Genomic DNA, 15808 nt, shown 5'->3' with positions numbered 1-15808 from the left:
TGATGGGTCCAAACCACATGTCTGTCAGTTTGTCTCACTGTGGTAGCTTATATGTTGCTTTGATTCTGGAAGCTATGCCATGGATGTTTTTAATACCAACAGGGTCAAGTTGGCAGGTTTCAGCTAAACTTCCAGAAAAAAACAGACTAGGAAGGAGAGATGGACTACCTCCAAATATATAGTCACTGAAAATTTTATGAATAGCAATGAAATACTGTCAGCACCGGAATACTGAATATTGAAGCATGATGAAGAGCACCAAAATATTGGCAGATATAATGCCAGAAGGGGACCTCTCACATTGGAAGTCACTCAAAATATGACTGGATAAGAGTTGCATCCTCAAAGTAGAGCTTGATCGGGATGATGCAAATGGAATAAATCCTTCAGGAACTTCATTTACTGATGGAGCACAACTCAAAATGAGAAAGATAAACATCCATTAATAATAGTAACATGGAATGTACAATCTAGGAAAACTAGAAGTTGTCAGAAATGAAATGAAACACATAAACAGTGATATAATAGGCGTTTGTGAGTTGAAATCGACTGGTATTGGCCATTTTTAATCTGACAATCACGTTGTTTACTATGCCGGTATTGACAAATTCAAGAAAATGCTGTCACATTCATCATCAAAAAGAACATATCAAGATCTGTCTTGAAGTTTGAGATCTGCCTATGATAGGATACTATCCATATGCCTAAAAGGAAGACCAATGAATACCACCACTATTCAAATTTACATACCAACCACTAAAGCCAGTCATAAGGAAATTGGAGAATTCTACCAACTTATTCAATCCGAAATTGATCAAACATGCAATTAAGATGTATTGATCATTACAGGTGATTGGAATGCAAAGGTTGGAAGCAAAGAGGAAGGATCAGTAGTTGGAAAATATGGCCTTGGTGATAGAAATGGTGCTGGAGAGCACATAATAGAATTTTGCAAAACCAATGACGTCCTCATTGCAAATATCGTTTTTAAACAACATAAAAGATGACTATACACAAGGACCTCACCAGATGGAATACACAGAAATCAAACTGACTGCATTTGTAGAAAGAGATGGTGAGAAAGCTCCATATCAGTAGCTAAAACAAGGTCCAGGGCAGACTGTGGAACATACTATCAGTTGCTCATATGCAAGTTAATGCTAAAGCTGAAGAAATGTAAACAAGTCCACAAGAGCCAAAATATGATTTTGATGAAGTCCCATGCAAATTTAGAGATTATTTGAAGAGCAGATTTGATGCATTAGACATTAAAGACCGAAAACCGGAAGAGTTGTTGGAAGACATCAAGAACATCAAACAGGAAAAAAGCAGTCACTAAGAAGACAAGAAAGAAGGAAAAGGCCAAATGGATGTCAGAAGATACTCTAAAATATGCTCTCCAGTATAGAGATGCTAAAGCAAATAGAAGAAATGAGGAGGTAAAAGAGGTAAATAGAAGACTTCAAAGGGCTGCTGGAGAAGTTAAAGTCAAATGTTATAATGAAATGTGAAACGACCTGAAGTTTGAAAGCCAAAAGGAAACAATACACTTAGCATTTCTCAAGCTGAAAGAACAGGCAAAAAAATGCAAACCTCAGCTTGAAATACTGGAGGATTCTCTGGGCAAATTATTGAATGATGCAGAAAGTATCAAAAGAAGGTGGAAGGAAAACACAGAGTCACTGTACTGAAAAGAAATGGCCAATGTTCAACCATTTCAAGAGGTAACATATGATCAAGAGCCAATGAAGGAAGAAGTCCAGGGAACATTGAAAGCAATAGCAAAGAACAAGGCACCAGGAATTGATGGAATACAAATTGAAATCTTTCAAGAAAGTGAGATGGCACTGGAAGCACTCACTCATCGCTGCCGAGAAATTTGGAAGACAACTTCCTGGCCAACTGATTGGAAGAGATCCATATTTGTGGCTATTCCAAAGAGAGGTGACCCAATGGAATCCAGAAATCATCGGACAATATCATTAATATTTCATGCATTGAAGGTCTTTGTGCATTTTATTAAAATCTTCTCGAGGTGCCCTTTGAAACTTTCTGTTCAGCTCTTTTAACTTCCTCACATCTTCCATTCAGTTTTGCAACAAGTTTAAAAATCTCATCTGACATCCATTTTGGTATTTTATTTCTTCCCTGTTTTTAATGACCTTTTGCTTTCTTCATGGATGGTGTTCGTGATGTCATGCCACATCTCTTCTAGTGTTTGGTCATTAGTGTTTCATGCATCAAATATGTTCCTTAAATGGTCTCTAAATTCTGGTGAGATATGTTCAAGGCCATATTTTGGCGCTTGTGAATTTGTTTTAATTTTCTTCAACTTCAGCCTGAACTTGCATATGATAGTTTGTTCCACAGTCTGCCCTGGCCTGGTTTTGGCTGAGGATATTGAGTTTTTCCACTATCTTTTCCCTTAGATGGACTCAATTTGATTAATGTGTATCCCATATTGTGAGGTCCATGTGTTGTTAGGTGCTGTTAAGTCAGTATGGACTTATAGTGACTTTATGCACAACAGAACAAAACACTGCCCAGCCCTGTGCCAACCTCACAATCGTTGCTATGCTTGAGCCCATTGCTGTTGCCACTGTGCCGATCCATTTCATTGGCGGGGGGGAATCTTCCTCTTTTTCACTGAGCCTCCACTTTACCAAGCATGATGTCTTTCTTCAGGAACTGGCCCCTCATGGTAATATGTCTGAAGCATGAGACAAAGTCAGACCATCCTGACTTCTAAGGAGGATTCTGACTGTACTTTGTCAAACACAGATTGGTTTGTCCTTTTAGCAGCCCATGGAACTTTCAATATCCTCTTCCAATACTATAACTCAAAGGCATCAATTATTCCACCATCTTCCTTATTCACTGTCCAACTTGACATGCATTTGAGGTTATTTTAAATGCCATAGCTTGGGTCAGGTGCACCTTAGTCCTCAGAATGACTTATTTGCTCTTCAACACTTTAAAGTGGTTTTAAGCAGATTTGCCTAATGCAGTACATTGTTTAATTTCTTGACTGCTGCTTCCATGAGTAGATTTGAGCAAAATGTAGTCTTTGATATCTTCAATCTTTTCTCCATATATCATGATGTTACTTATTGGTCCACTTGGAAGTTTTGTTTTTCACATTGAGTTGAAACCCATACTGAAGGTTATGATCTTTGATCTTCATCAATAAGTATTTTAAGTCCTCTGCACTTTCAGCAAGCTAGGTTGTATCATCTGCACATTGCAGGTTGTTAATGAGTCTTTCTCAAATCCTGATGCTATATTCTTCGAATAATATAGCTTGTTAATTTGCTCAACATACAGATTGGATAAGTATAGTGAAATAATACAACCCTGGTGCATAGCTTTCCTAATTTGAGTACATTCAGTGTTCCCTTGTTCTATTCAAATAACTGCCTCTTGGTCTATGTACAGGTTCCTTACGAGCACACTTAAGTGTTCTGGAATACCCATTCTCCCCAGCATTGTTCATAGCTTGTTATAATCCACACAATCGCAAGCCTTTGTGTAGTCAATAAAGCACAGGTAAATATCATTCTCTGCTTTCAGCCATGATCCATCTGATGTCAGCAATGATATTCCTCATTCCACATCCTTGTCTGAATCCAGCTTGAATCTCTAGCAGTTCCCTGTCAATGTGCTGTTGCATCTGTTTTTAATTATCTTTAGCAACATTTTACTTGCATTTGGTATTAATGATAATGTCTGATGATTTCTGCATTCCATTGTGTCATCTTTCTTTGAAATGGGCACAAATATGGACGTCTTCCAATTAGTTGCACAGGTAGCTGTCTTCCAAATGTGTTGGCAGAAATGAGTGAGTGCCTACAGCGCTGCATCAGTTTATTGAAAGATTTCAATTAGTTCCATTTATATAATCATCTTTTATGTTGTTAAAAAAAGATATTTGCAATGAATAAATCATTGGTATTGCAAAACTCCATAATTCAATGGCCAGCATAATTTGCATCACTAAGGTCATATTTTCTACCTACTGACCTTTCTCCCTTGTTTCCAACTTTTGCATTCCAAAAATCAGTTATTATTGATAAAATTGAAGTTGTCAAAGACTTTATTTTGCTTGGATCCATTCATGGATCAACACTCATGGAAGCAGCATTCAAGATATCAAACAATGTATTTCACTAGGCAAATATGCTGCACAAGAGCTCTGTAAAGTGTTGAAAAGCAAAGATGCCAGTTTAAGAACTAAGGTGTGCTTGACCCAAGCCATGGTAATTTCAATAGCCTCATATGCATGTGCATACTGAACAATAAATAAGGGAGACTGTAGAATATTTGCATCTTGGTGTTGGAGAAGAATATTACAAGTACCATGGAGTGCCAGAAGAACAAACCAATCTGTGTTGGAAGAAATACAACCAGAATGCTCCTTTGAAAAGTCAGTATTTCAGAACTTTGTCTCTCATACTTCAGATATATCATCAAAAACATCAGTCCTTGGAGAAGGACATTGTTGTTGTTATGTGCCATCGAGTTGGTACCAAATCATAGAGACCCTATGCACAACAGAACGAAACAATGCCTGGTCCTGGGCCAGCTTCACAATTGTTGCTCTGCTTGAGCCCATTGATGCTGCCATTTTGCCAATCCATCTCTCTGGGGGTCTTCCACTTTTTCTCTGACCCTCGACCTTAACAAACATGATATCCTTCTCCAGTGACTGGTCCCTGCTGACAATATGTCTGAAGTATGAGAGACAAAGTTTGGCCATCCTGGCCTGCAAGGAGCACTCTGGCTGTACTTCTTCCAACACAGATCTGTTTGTTCTTTTGGCAGCCTATGGCATTCAATATTCTTCTCCAACACCATAACTCAAAAGCACCAATTCTTCTATGGTCTTCCTTATTTACTGTCCAACTTTCGCATGCATACGAGGTTATTGGAAATACCATGGCTTGGGTCAGGTGCACTTTAGTCCTTAAGCTGACATCTCTGCTCTTCAACACTTGAAAAAGATCTTGTGCAGCATATTTGCCTAGTTTGATTTTTTGACTGCTGCTTCCATGAGTGTTGAGAGGACCCTAGGATGATCAAGGGAGAAGAGCGTGACTGAATTGTGGGACCCTATCCAGAGAAGAAGCAACATCAGAGAGGGAAGCAAAGATGAGGACATGGAAAGATAGAGCAGCTGAGGACTCTAGACTCATGGAAAGAAAAGGCTGTGTGCTGGCGGCCAGGAGGCCGGCTTGCAGAATGTGCCCTTTGGTTGTTTAAATGATGATATATTTTGAGTGTTTATGTGTACACCCCCCAAAAAACAAACTAACTAACAAAAACAGAGGAAGTAGAGACAAATACTGTTGAATGATGATGAATGGAGGAGATTGTAATCATTGCAATGAAATGATAAACATAAAACCAATGTTCTCCTATGTACACTATCACTCAATTCATAATAAAAACTTAAAAAAAAAAAAAGAAGGTCATCATGAAAAAGGAAGACCCCCAATGAGATGGATTTGCACAATGGCAGCAATGATGGACTCAAGTATCATAACAATTGTGAAGATGGCACAGGAATGGGCAGTATTTCATTCTGTTGTGCATAGGGTTGCTATGAGTAGGAGCTAACTTGACGGCACCTAACAACAACATATATATATGCTCTAGGGTAAGCACTGGATTGCTAATCATAATATCAGCAGTTCTAACCCCCTAATTGTTCTTTGGGTGAAAGATGAAGGTTTCTGCTCTAGTAAAGATTTAGTCTTTAATATATATGTTCATATTTTCATATATTTTTTAACTTTGTAGAAAAATTCTAGTATCTTTTAACTGCATGTACTTTGTGGAACACCCTCATACGTAGTTTTCAATCAAAATTAAACATTTTGTCAGTTTTAAAGACTACTCCAAAAATTGGGAGATCTGTGATGATCGTACCATACAGTGCACACAATCCTGTCCCAGTAACCTCTACCTTTCTCTTTCTTCCTTGTCCTTTCAAGTGGCATGTCTGTTAGGCAATGTCTCTCCTTGGCCTCAGAAATCTGGGCTTCAGCCTAGTTTTCAAACCCTGGATGCTCATCTCCTATCCAGGAGCTTTGTAGAGGCAGCACTCCTCCACTCCCCACATGCCCACCAAAGGTAATTCTCTTCCTAGGACGATCTCACATTAGCTGTTAATAAGATACAATATTCATCATCTAATATCAAAACATTTGAGTCTTTCATCCTGAAGAAAGCAAATGCTGACTCCTCTTTATCAGAAAAGCATTCACCCTCCCAAAGTTCTGCTTTACCTTTCCCACACTTTCTATTTCTTACACAGTAGAGGAGATATCTATTTTTCTGGCTCCTTACACTTAAGATCCTTAATTAACTCTCCATCAGATTGTCCTTCATCAGCTTAATAACACCTATTCTAACATAAATGCATTTAATTTATCTTAGCAGGTAAAATAAGAAAGTTGCTCTCTTCGTTGCCACTTTTCCTCTGAGCTCTCTGGGCCTTCTGTGAATCCTACTAACACTGCCCCACTAATGATGAAGACCACATTTCATTTTCTCAGTCATCTGAAAGATCAACACCTAATCTTTTCCCAATGTTCAAGTTGCCCTAAAAACAAAGGACAGGGGATAAAGATTCTCCTCTTTATCACTCATTTTAGGAAATGCAGCAAATTTGTTCTTGTCCTTTCTCAATAGAAGGATTTTGTTTTGTTTTGTTTTGTTTTGTTTTGACAGAAAATGCCCCAGGAAGTCCATCTGGGGCAGTAGCAACCTGGTACAGGGTTTCTGAGGCTGTAAATCTTTACGGGAGCAGAAAGCCTCATCTTTTTCCCATGGAACCACTGGTAGTTTTGAACTGCTGACTCTGAGGTTAGTAGCCCAATTTGTAACCACTATGCTACCAGAGCTTCTTATATCTGGGGCAGAGCCTTGCAAAATTAATGCCTTCCAAGAATCCAATTATTCAGGCTCTCTATGATTTGAAATCTTTAACTCCCAAGGGTTTTGGTTTACACCACCAGAGTAAGTATCCAAAATATGAGAGGCTGGAAAGAAAGAACAGCTTTCAAAGGCATAGTAGACACCTGCTAGATTTGAGTCCCCAGAAGTGCAAAAGCTGTCCTCTAATTTTCTAGGAGCTAATTGTTTCAAGGTCCAGAGGGACCCTCCACATAATCAATTTCTGCACAGACTTTATTCTCTAGTAAGAATAACCTTTTCTTAATTTTTTTTTTTTTTTCTCCTTCTGGTGAGCTTACCCCATTTAATTCCATCCAATTCTTCAATGAAGCACTGCTTTCCACTTCATCGTTCACATATTTTAACATATTGCCCACTTCTTTTCCTTAAGTATTGACAAGATTATCAGTCTTTATATGCTTAATTTGGGTTGTACTTAGTGCCCTTTGGACTTAAATGAATATATATTTTTTGTTTTGTATGTGTACATCAAATATTTTTGCTTTGCTCATATGTCAAACATAAGATGTAAAGGGGAAGTCACAGGGAGAAAGAAGGATACCTGCTGTGGAGGGAAGGAACTGTAGTCCTTGTGATGAAACAAATCATATAATTTGTTGAAAGTAAAGGTGATTGTTTTGTCTGTAAACCTTCACTCAATTCACAACAAAAAGTCAAAAACAAAAACAACAGAATAAACAAACAAATGAAAAGCCAAAACAAACCAGTTCATCAATTTGGTCCCTTAACCAGAAAATTTGGTAAACTACTGACTTTATTAAATTAATTAGTAATTTGGTTGATGTGACTAGTCAAATCCCTTAAAACTATCAAGTGTTATAAATAGCCGAATTCTAACAACTCTTTTGAATAATGTTCTGTGTTCTCTCCCATTAGAAACAAACAGAAATCAGACTCTTCTGTATGTTTCTTAGGGAAATTATGCTAACTCTTGATGATATCATCATCTGGATAAAAGTTGTTTATAAAAGCTATGCAATGACATATGCCATTGAGAATCAAGAAGCTCATCTAAGAAACATTGATATGTTAATACCACAGTAAAGAGCCTCTGGAAATAATAGAAATATCTGGACTTCTGAGGAATTTTTGATCTGTTTTGTTAGGAACTCTGCAGTTGCAGATTCAAATCTATGAATTTCAAATGGATTCAATTTGCATTTTTAAAAAATGACCAAGAGTAGCAAATTAATTTTTCAATATGGTCTTCAGAGGGCCTTGGTGAACTGCAGTGTAACTCCTGAGTGAAAAATTCATTATAAACCACCATGATGAGCAGCAGTTGGACTCAATGGGGGCCCGTGTCAGACAGTGGCAGTTTTTTCTTTAAAACCTAAAATGTTTTATTCCAAAGATATTCTGGTCTGACCAAAGTGTACTTTAGATTGTTTTTCCTCATTTCCCCTCTCGTTCCAATCTCCAGCTCTCCCATGCCCTTCAGCTCCAATGCTGTGACCACCAGAGAAGCACAGTTACTTCTGTGTCAAGCAGCTGCTTTCTCTCAATGCTTTAAAATTTACTGGAGATACCTTTGCCTTTTTCCTATCTTTCCATTCATAACTGTTCCCTGAACCCCAAACCAAGACATACTCAGAAATATATATGTCACCACATACACAATTTTTTAAAAGATTTGAAAAATTGGGAACTCTTATTTCATAGCCTTCTGTTAAAATTTCTCTCTTTTTTGAAGAATTTTCAAATACAAACAATTAATAGAGCAGTGGAGTAGGGATAATTATGAGCCTTTAGAGATCCTGCTAAGGTGTCCTTGGTATTGTCAAGTGCCCTCAGAGGTAGGGGATGAATGAACCAAAAGCTTGGATGTCAAGTTCACACAGAAGTGCTTTGGAAAAAAGTCTTGGTGATCTACTTCTGAAAACATCAGTCATTGACAACTCTACAGAGCACTGTAGTACTCTGACATACACGGGCTCACCAGGAGTAGAATTGGTATTGACCGTCAACTGGCTAAGGATTCTGCTAAGAATAGAGGTGTCCATCCATCTGCACCTCAGTTTCCCCTTCTGAAAAAAACAAAAATGAGAGCAATTTTTTCTATCAGTGATTTGAGAAGAATGAATGGGACCATGATTTTGAAGTCTCTTTGAGCTTCTCTGTACAATAGTGCCAACAAAGAACAAAGTATCATGTTCCTTCAGGCAGAATAATTAAAACAAAATCTCATGAGTCCCATTTCTATGCATTTATTTCAAATTGATCAGGCAGTGGTTTTTAAGAACAGAACAGCTCTGTGTCATTTATTTATAATCGCTTTTCATTGTTACTGTGGGGCATTCATATACATCACCTTCGGGCTCTGGGGAACTGTTCACATTCATTAGGGAAAGGAAACAGTCTTTCTTTCAAATAAGCAATTTGATTGCTTCAGGAATAGGTCTGTAATTACTGGAGCATTGGGATATGTTATTGTTAATAAGATGAAGAAACCTGCTTTTCTCCATTCAGAGAGGGTTTAGCCTTTTCTTCCAAAGACTGTAATTACAAGGGGGAAGCAGCAGTTCCCTGTACCCTATGACAGGGCTGGCACCAGACTGATGACTGCAGGTCAGTTTTTTATACTCTTGGATGACCAGAGCAAAACAGCCACTAGAACATTAAGTGTGCTTCCATAAAGGAGAGCTTACTTAAAGGTACAGAGTGAACTCCCCTCCTCAGATACTCTATATATGGTGAAGAGGGCAGAGACTTTCAGCTGTGGCATATATTTATATTTGAAATGGTAGAACATTAACCATGGTACTTTGACAGACTTGCAGAATTTTAATTTTTATATCCAGAGGCTACATAGGATTGTGATTGAAGTGGACACATTCAGGAGGGTTTACTAATTTAAATCTGAAAAATCCGACAAAAACAAATGTGTGTCCTATTAGCAATGAAAAAATATTTTTCTGGCCTTTGTTTAAGCAATCATTCTAATCATTTTTTTATTCAATCAGTTCACTCAAGAAACATCTATTTGTTTCCTTTTCTATTCCAGGCATCGTGCCTGGCTCTAGGCAAAGTGGCCCTTGCCATGAAGAGCTCACTGACATATCTGCCCATTGTTCTTTGTTTGCTGTTTTGGTCATTAGCCTTTCCCTTCATTTTATCCTTACCTTTCACACTCATATTTAATGTCTTTTGCTTTCTGGGTTGTTGTTTTTTCTTTTTGGCTTCATTTTTAGCCACCTACTTGCTAACTGGAGTCCTGGTGTGACGTACATTAATGCACTGGACTGCGAAGTTGGTTTGATCTGCCAGGTCGGTGGTTCAAGCTTACCAGCTGCTCCTTGGAAACCCTATACACGGTCACTATGTGACGGAACTGACTCAATGGCACTTAAAAACAACAACAATTTACTAACTATTTCAAAATACCCTTGTCATCAAATACAGTGTCATTTGTGTCACTGTGCATAGAACTAAGTCTAGGAAAGCATTGACATGGTAGGATAAGTGCTGGACTAAAGGTGGTTCAAAATCACCAGTCACTCCTCAGAAATCTATATAGGGTTGCTGTGAGTGGGAATGAACTTGATGGTACTTAACAGCAACAACAACAACATACACAACAGAGACTTTTAGTTAAGAACAATGCAAACACTTTATGAGGACATTTCACACAAGTGTATCTCGGGGGGAAAAAAGGTCATTTTTGTGAAGATCTGCTGGAATATAAGAACTTGACATTGTTTTTCTTATAGCAGATCATCATGTCAATATATCTGGGAAACTCTTTTCTATTAAGAAAAAAAAAGTCAGTTTTGGAACCGAAAGAGAAGTTCTTTCGTTCCGGCTCTGCAGGACAGCACAGCTGCTTCTAGTGTCATTCCCTGGGGAGATGGTAGGCAAGGTTTAAAGTTATGTTAGTTAATACTCTTTTGTGTGTGGCAAGAGAAACCTATCAAGCATAGCGTAAGCACAAAAGGGATATTTGCTGTACGGATAGAGAAGTCATGGAATGAAGGGCAAGACCTCGGAAGAACTGGGATTTTAAACTGAAAAGCATCTACATTCCCAAGATACACTCTTGGGCCATCTCACCTCTGCTTTTTCTTGCAGATCTGCTTCTTGCTGTAAAACTTGTTGTTAGGTGCCATTGAATTGGTACCAACACATAGCGACACTATGCACAACAGAACGAAACACTGCTCGGTCCTGGACCAACCTCACAATTGTTGCCACACTTGAGTCCATTGGTGCTGCCATTTTGCCAATTCATCTCACTGGGGGGTCTTCCTCTTTTTCTCTGACCCTCCACCTTACCAAACATGATATCCTTCTCCAGCGACTGGTCCCTCCTGACAATCTGTGCGTTCTGTTGGCAGAACTGTTGGTTCTTTTGGCAGCCTGTTGGCAGATCTGTTGGTACTTTTGGCTGCCTCTTGGCAAATGTATTGGTTCTTTTGGCAACCTATGGCACGTTCAATATTCTCCTCCAACACCATAACTCAAATGCATCAATTCTTCTGTGGTATTCCTTATTCACTGTCCAGCTTTCGCATGCATATGAGATTATTGAAAATACCATGGCTTGGGTCAGGCACACCTTAGCCCTCAAACTGACATCTTTCTCTTCAACACTTGAAAAAGATCTTGTGCAGCAGATTTGCTTAATGCAATACGTCGTTTGATTTCTTGGCTGCTGCTTTCATAAGTGTTGATAGTTGATCCAAGAAGAATGAAGTCCTTGACAACTTCAATCTTTTCTCCATTGGTAAGAATGTTGTTTATTGGTCCAGTGGTGAGGATTTTTGTTTTCTTTACATTGAGATGCAATCCATACCGAAGACTGTGCTATTTAACCTTCATCGGTAAGTATTTTAAGTCCTCTTCACTTTCAGCAAGCAAGGCTGTATTATCTGCATATCGCAGGTTGTTAATGAGTCTTTTTCCAATCCTGATGCCACGTTTTTCTTCATATAACCCAGCTCAGTTTACAGGTTGAATAAGTATGGTGAAAGAATGCAGTCCTGTTGCACACCTTTCTTAATTTGAAACCATTCAGTGTTTCCATGTTCTGTTCAAACAACTGCCTCTTGATCCATGTACAGATTCCTCATGAGTACAATCAAGTGTTCTGGAATACTTTTACTTCGTAATGTTGTTCATAGCTTGTCATGATCCACACAATTGAAAGCCTTTGCATAGTCAATAAAGCACAGGTAAAACATCTTTATGATATGCTCTTCTTTCAGCCAAGATATGTCAGACATCAGCAATGATATCCTCGTTCCACGGCCTCTTCTGAATCTGGCTTGAACCTCTGGAAGTTTTCTGTCAATGTATGGTTGCAGCCATTTCTGTATTACCTTTAGCAAAACTTTACTCACATGGGATATCAAAGAGATTGTCCAATGATTTCCGCATTCCTTTGAGTCACCTCTCTTTGGAATTGGCACAAATACGGATCATTTCCAATCAATTGGTCAGATGGTTGTCTTCCAAATTCTTGGCGGAGATGAGTGAGTGCCTCCAGTGCCGCCTCACTTTCGGAAAAGATTTCAATTTTTATTCCATCAATTCCTGGTGCCTTGTTCTTTACCAGTTCCTTCAATGCACCTTGGACTTCTTGCGTCAGTATCATTGGCTCTTGATCATATGCTACCTCTTGAAACAGTTGATCAATGACCATTTCCTTTTGGTACAGTGACTCTGTGTATTCCTTCCATCTTCATTTGATGTTGTCTACATCATTCAATAATTTGCCCAGAGAATCCCTCAGTAACGGAAGTCAAGGCTTGAATTTTTTCTTCAGTTCTCCCAGCTTGAGAAATGCTGAGCGTGTTCTTCCCTTTTGGTCTTCTGACATCAGATCTTTGCATATTTCGTTGTAATATTTGCATATTTTGTTGTAATCTTCTCAAGTTGACCTTTGAAATGTTCTGCTCAGCTCTTGTACCCCCTCATTTCTTCCATTTGCTTTAGCATCTCTACACTGGAGAACAAGTTTCAGTGTCTCTTCTGACATCCATTTTGACCTTTTCCTTCTTTCTTGTCTTCTTAATGACTTTTTGCTTTCTTCCTTTATGACGTTCTTGATGTCATCCCACAATTCTTCTGGTCCTCAGTCTTTAGTGTTTAATATATCAAATCTGTTCTTCTGATGATCTCTAAATTTAGGTGGAATATATTCAAGGTCATATTTTGGCTCCCATGGACTAGTTTTCATTTTCTACAGCTTCAGTTTGAATTTGCATAAGAGCAATTGATGGTCTGTTCCACAATCTGCTCCTGGTCTTCTTTTGACTGATGATATGGAGTTTTTCGTTCTGCTGTGCATAATGTCTCTGTGGGTCGGTACCATCTCGATGGCACCTAACAACAACATGGAGCTTTTCCATCATCTCTTTCCACAGATGTAGTCAATTTGATCGTTGTGTATTCCATCTGGTGAGGTCCATGTGTATAGTCATCTTTTATGCTGTCTAAAGAAGGTTTCTGAATTGAACAAATCATTGAGTTTGCAGAATTCTATCATGCGATCTCCAGCATCATTTGTATCAACAAGGCCATGTTTTCCAACTATTGATCTTTCCTCTTTGTTCCCAACCTTTGTAGTGCAATCACCAGTAATGATCAATACATCTTGAGTGCATGTTTGATCAATTTCAGATTGAAGAAGTTGGTAGAATTCTTCTATTTCATCCTCAATGGCTTTAGTGGTTGGTGCATAAACTTGAATAACAATGATAGTAACTATTCTTCCCTGTAGTTGCATGGATACCATCCTATCACAGACAGCGTTGTACCTCTTGACTGATCTGGATATGTTCTTCTCTAGCACTAGAGTCTGACATTCTGTTTCTCTATTCACAAAGCTGACTATGATTAAATCATAATCACTGAGGTTACCTGTGACTATTTCAGCCTTTAGCATATTGTCTATGTAGAGTAAGCACAGGACTGCTAGCCACAAGTTCGTTGGCTCGAGCTCACTAGACATTGCATGGGAGAGAGATGAAAGTCTCTGCTCCTGTAAAGATTTACAGCCTCTGAAATCCTATACAGAGTCACTATGAATTGGAGCCAACTCTATTGCACTTAATAACAATAGCAATATTCTATCCATTAGCACAGATTGACTTGCTATTTCTCCATTCCTACTATACAGGGTCACTATGGGTCAGAATTGGCTTGACAACATTTAACAACAATTATTACTAGGAGAGAGCATCTTTTGGCATAGCTTAGATCAAGTGTTCATCTCTTGTGCAATTATCTGAGACCAGAGAGGTGACACAGCATGTCTGAAAATCACTATGTAGATCAAGGCACTTCTCACAGAAGATGGATGGATTTGATAGCTGAAATATTGATTTTTTTAATAAAGATAACCCAAATTGTACCTCCAGGATAGCCATCAAATTCTAGAAGTACAAGTAAACACATCATATGTACTTCATAAACATTACAGGATACAATAATATTCTCTGTGTCTCCAGACTTGGGGATCATCTTGTCCTATATCAGATGGAGCCTGTAGCCCTCGAATACAAGGAAGCTAGAGGCCCTTCGTCCATGATCTATCCATCTATCTGAGCTAACCAGTCATAAATGTCCATGTGGATCATGTAAATAAGAATCATATGTAATAAAGAGATAATTAATTACCTTGGCTTTCTATTTGCAACCAAATATCCTCGAGATACAGAAAATATTTAGCAGGCTAATTAGTACCATTCATTACCCCCTATCCTTTAATCCCCTAAGGATGATTCATGCTAAACCCTAACTAATTCAAATCCTAGTGCTCTGATTTGGCACAAAAGAAACCTAGAGCTAGAGGATGACACCGGAAGGAAGGTGCAGTCCAGCCAGAGGACCATTAATTTGAGATCCCTGTTGGAAATGATTATAGGACATATTTGACTTCATCTTTAAACTCTCAGTGTTCACACTAGTATGTTCCTTTGGTTTCTCTTCCAAGTACTATAAATACAGGCCAGGAACATAATAGGATGATCCATATGCATTATGACAAATGATGTCATTTTCACATAAATTAATAATTAGCCTTTCTAGTTTATGTGGAAAGCCATCAGCACTGCATGCATTTTCCATCAGCTTAATCTCAAAATATCCCAGGTCTCAAGTTCCTCACCACTTCCATTACCACTTATATTCAAATGACAATGATCTTTATCTCATTTCTCCAACAGGCTTCTAACTGGCTCCTTTCAACTCTTGCACCTCTGTTGTCCATTCCACCATCATTCTTCAAAGAGATGGAAAAGCTAATCACTAACTTTACATGGAAAGTAAAGAGACTCCAGAGAAGAAAAGCACTACTAATAAAGAGAGGAAAAAGTGACGGTTTTTCACTACCAGACTCTAAAACCTACCATACAGCCACAGTAGCCAAAGAGCCTGGTACTGATACAATCAAAGCCACATAGATCAGTGGAATAGAATTGAGAATACAGAAGTAAGTCCATCCATCTGCAGTCAGCTGATATTGACAAAGGACCAAAACACGTTCAATGGAGAAGAGACAGACTCTTAACAAATAGTGCTGCAAAATTGAAAATTCATTTGCAAACGAATGAAGCAAGTCCTATACCTTACACCATATACAAAAATGAACTCAACATGGATTAAAGGTCTAAATGTAAAACCTAAAATAATAAAGATCATCAATGAAAAAATATGGACACACTTAGGAACTCTGATACCTGACATAAACACGGTAACAAACACAACTGAAAACACACAAAGAGCAGAAGACAAATTAAATGACTGGTACCTTCTAATTTTATTTTAAGTCCTCTTCACTGTCAGCAAGTAAGGTTGTATAATCTGCATAGCACTGATTGTTAATGAA

Source organism: Chrysochloris asiatica, unplaced genomic scaffold, assembly GCF_000296735.1.
Source record: "Chrysochloris asiatica unplaced genomic scaffold, ChrAsi1.0 scaffold00066, whole genome shotgun sequence".
Taxonomy (NCBI): Eukaryota; Metazoa; Chordata; class Mammalia; order Afrosoricida; family Chrysochloridae; genus Chrysochloris; species Chrysochloris asiatica.
The sequence above is the reverse complement of the archived record's forward strand: the minus strand, read 5'-3'. Positions refer to the sequence as shown.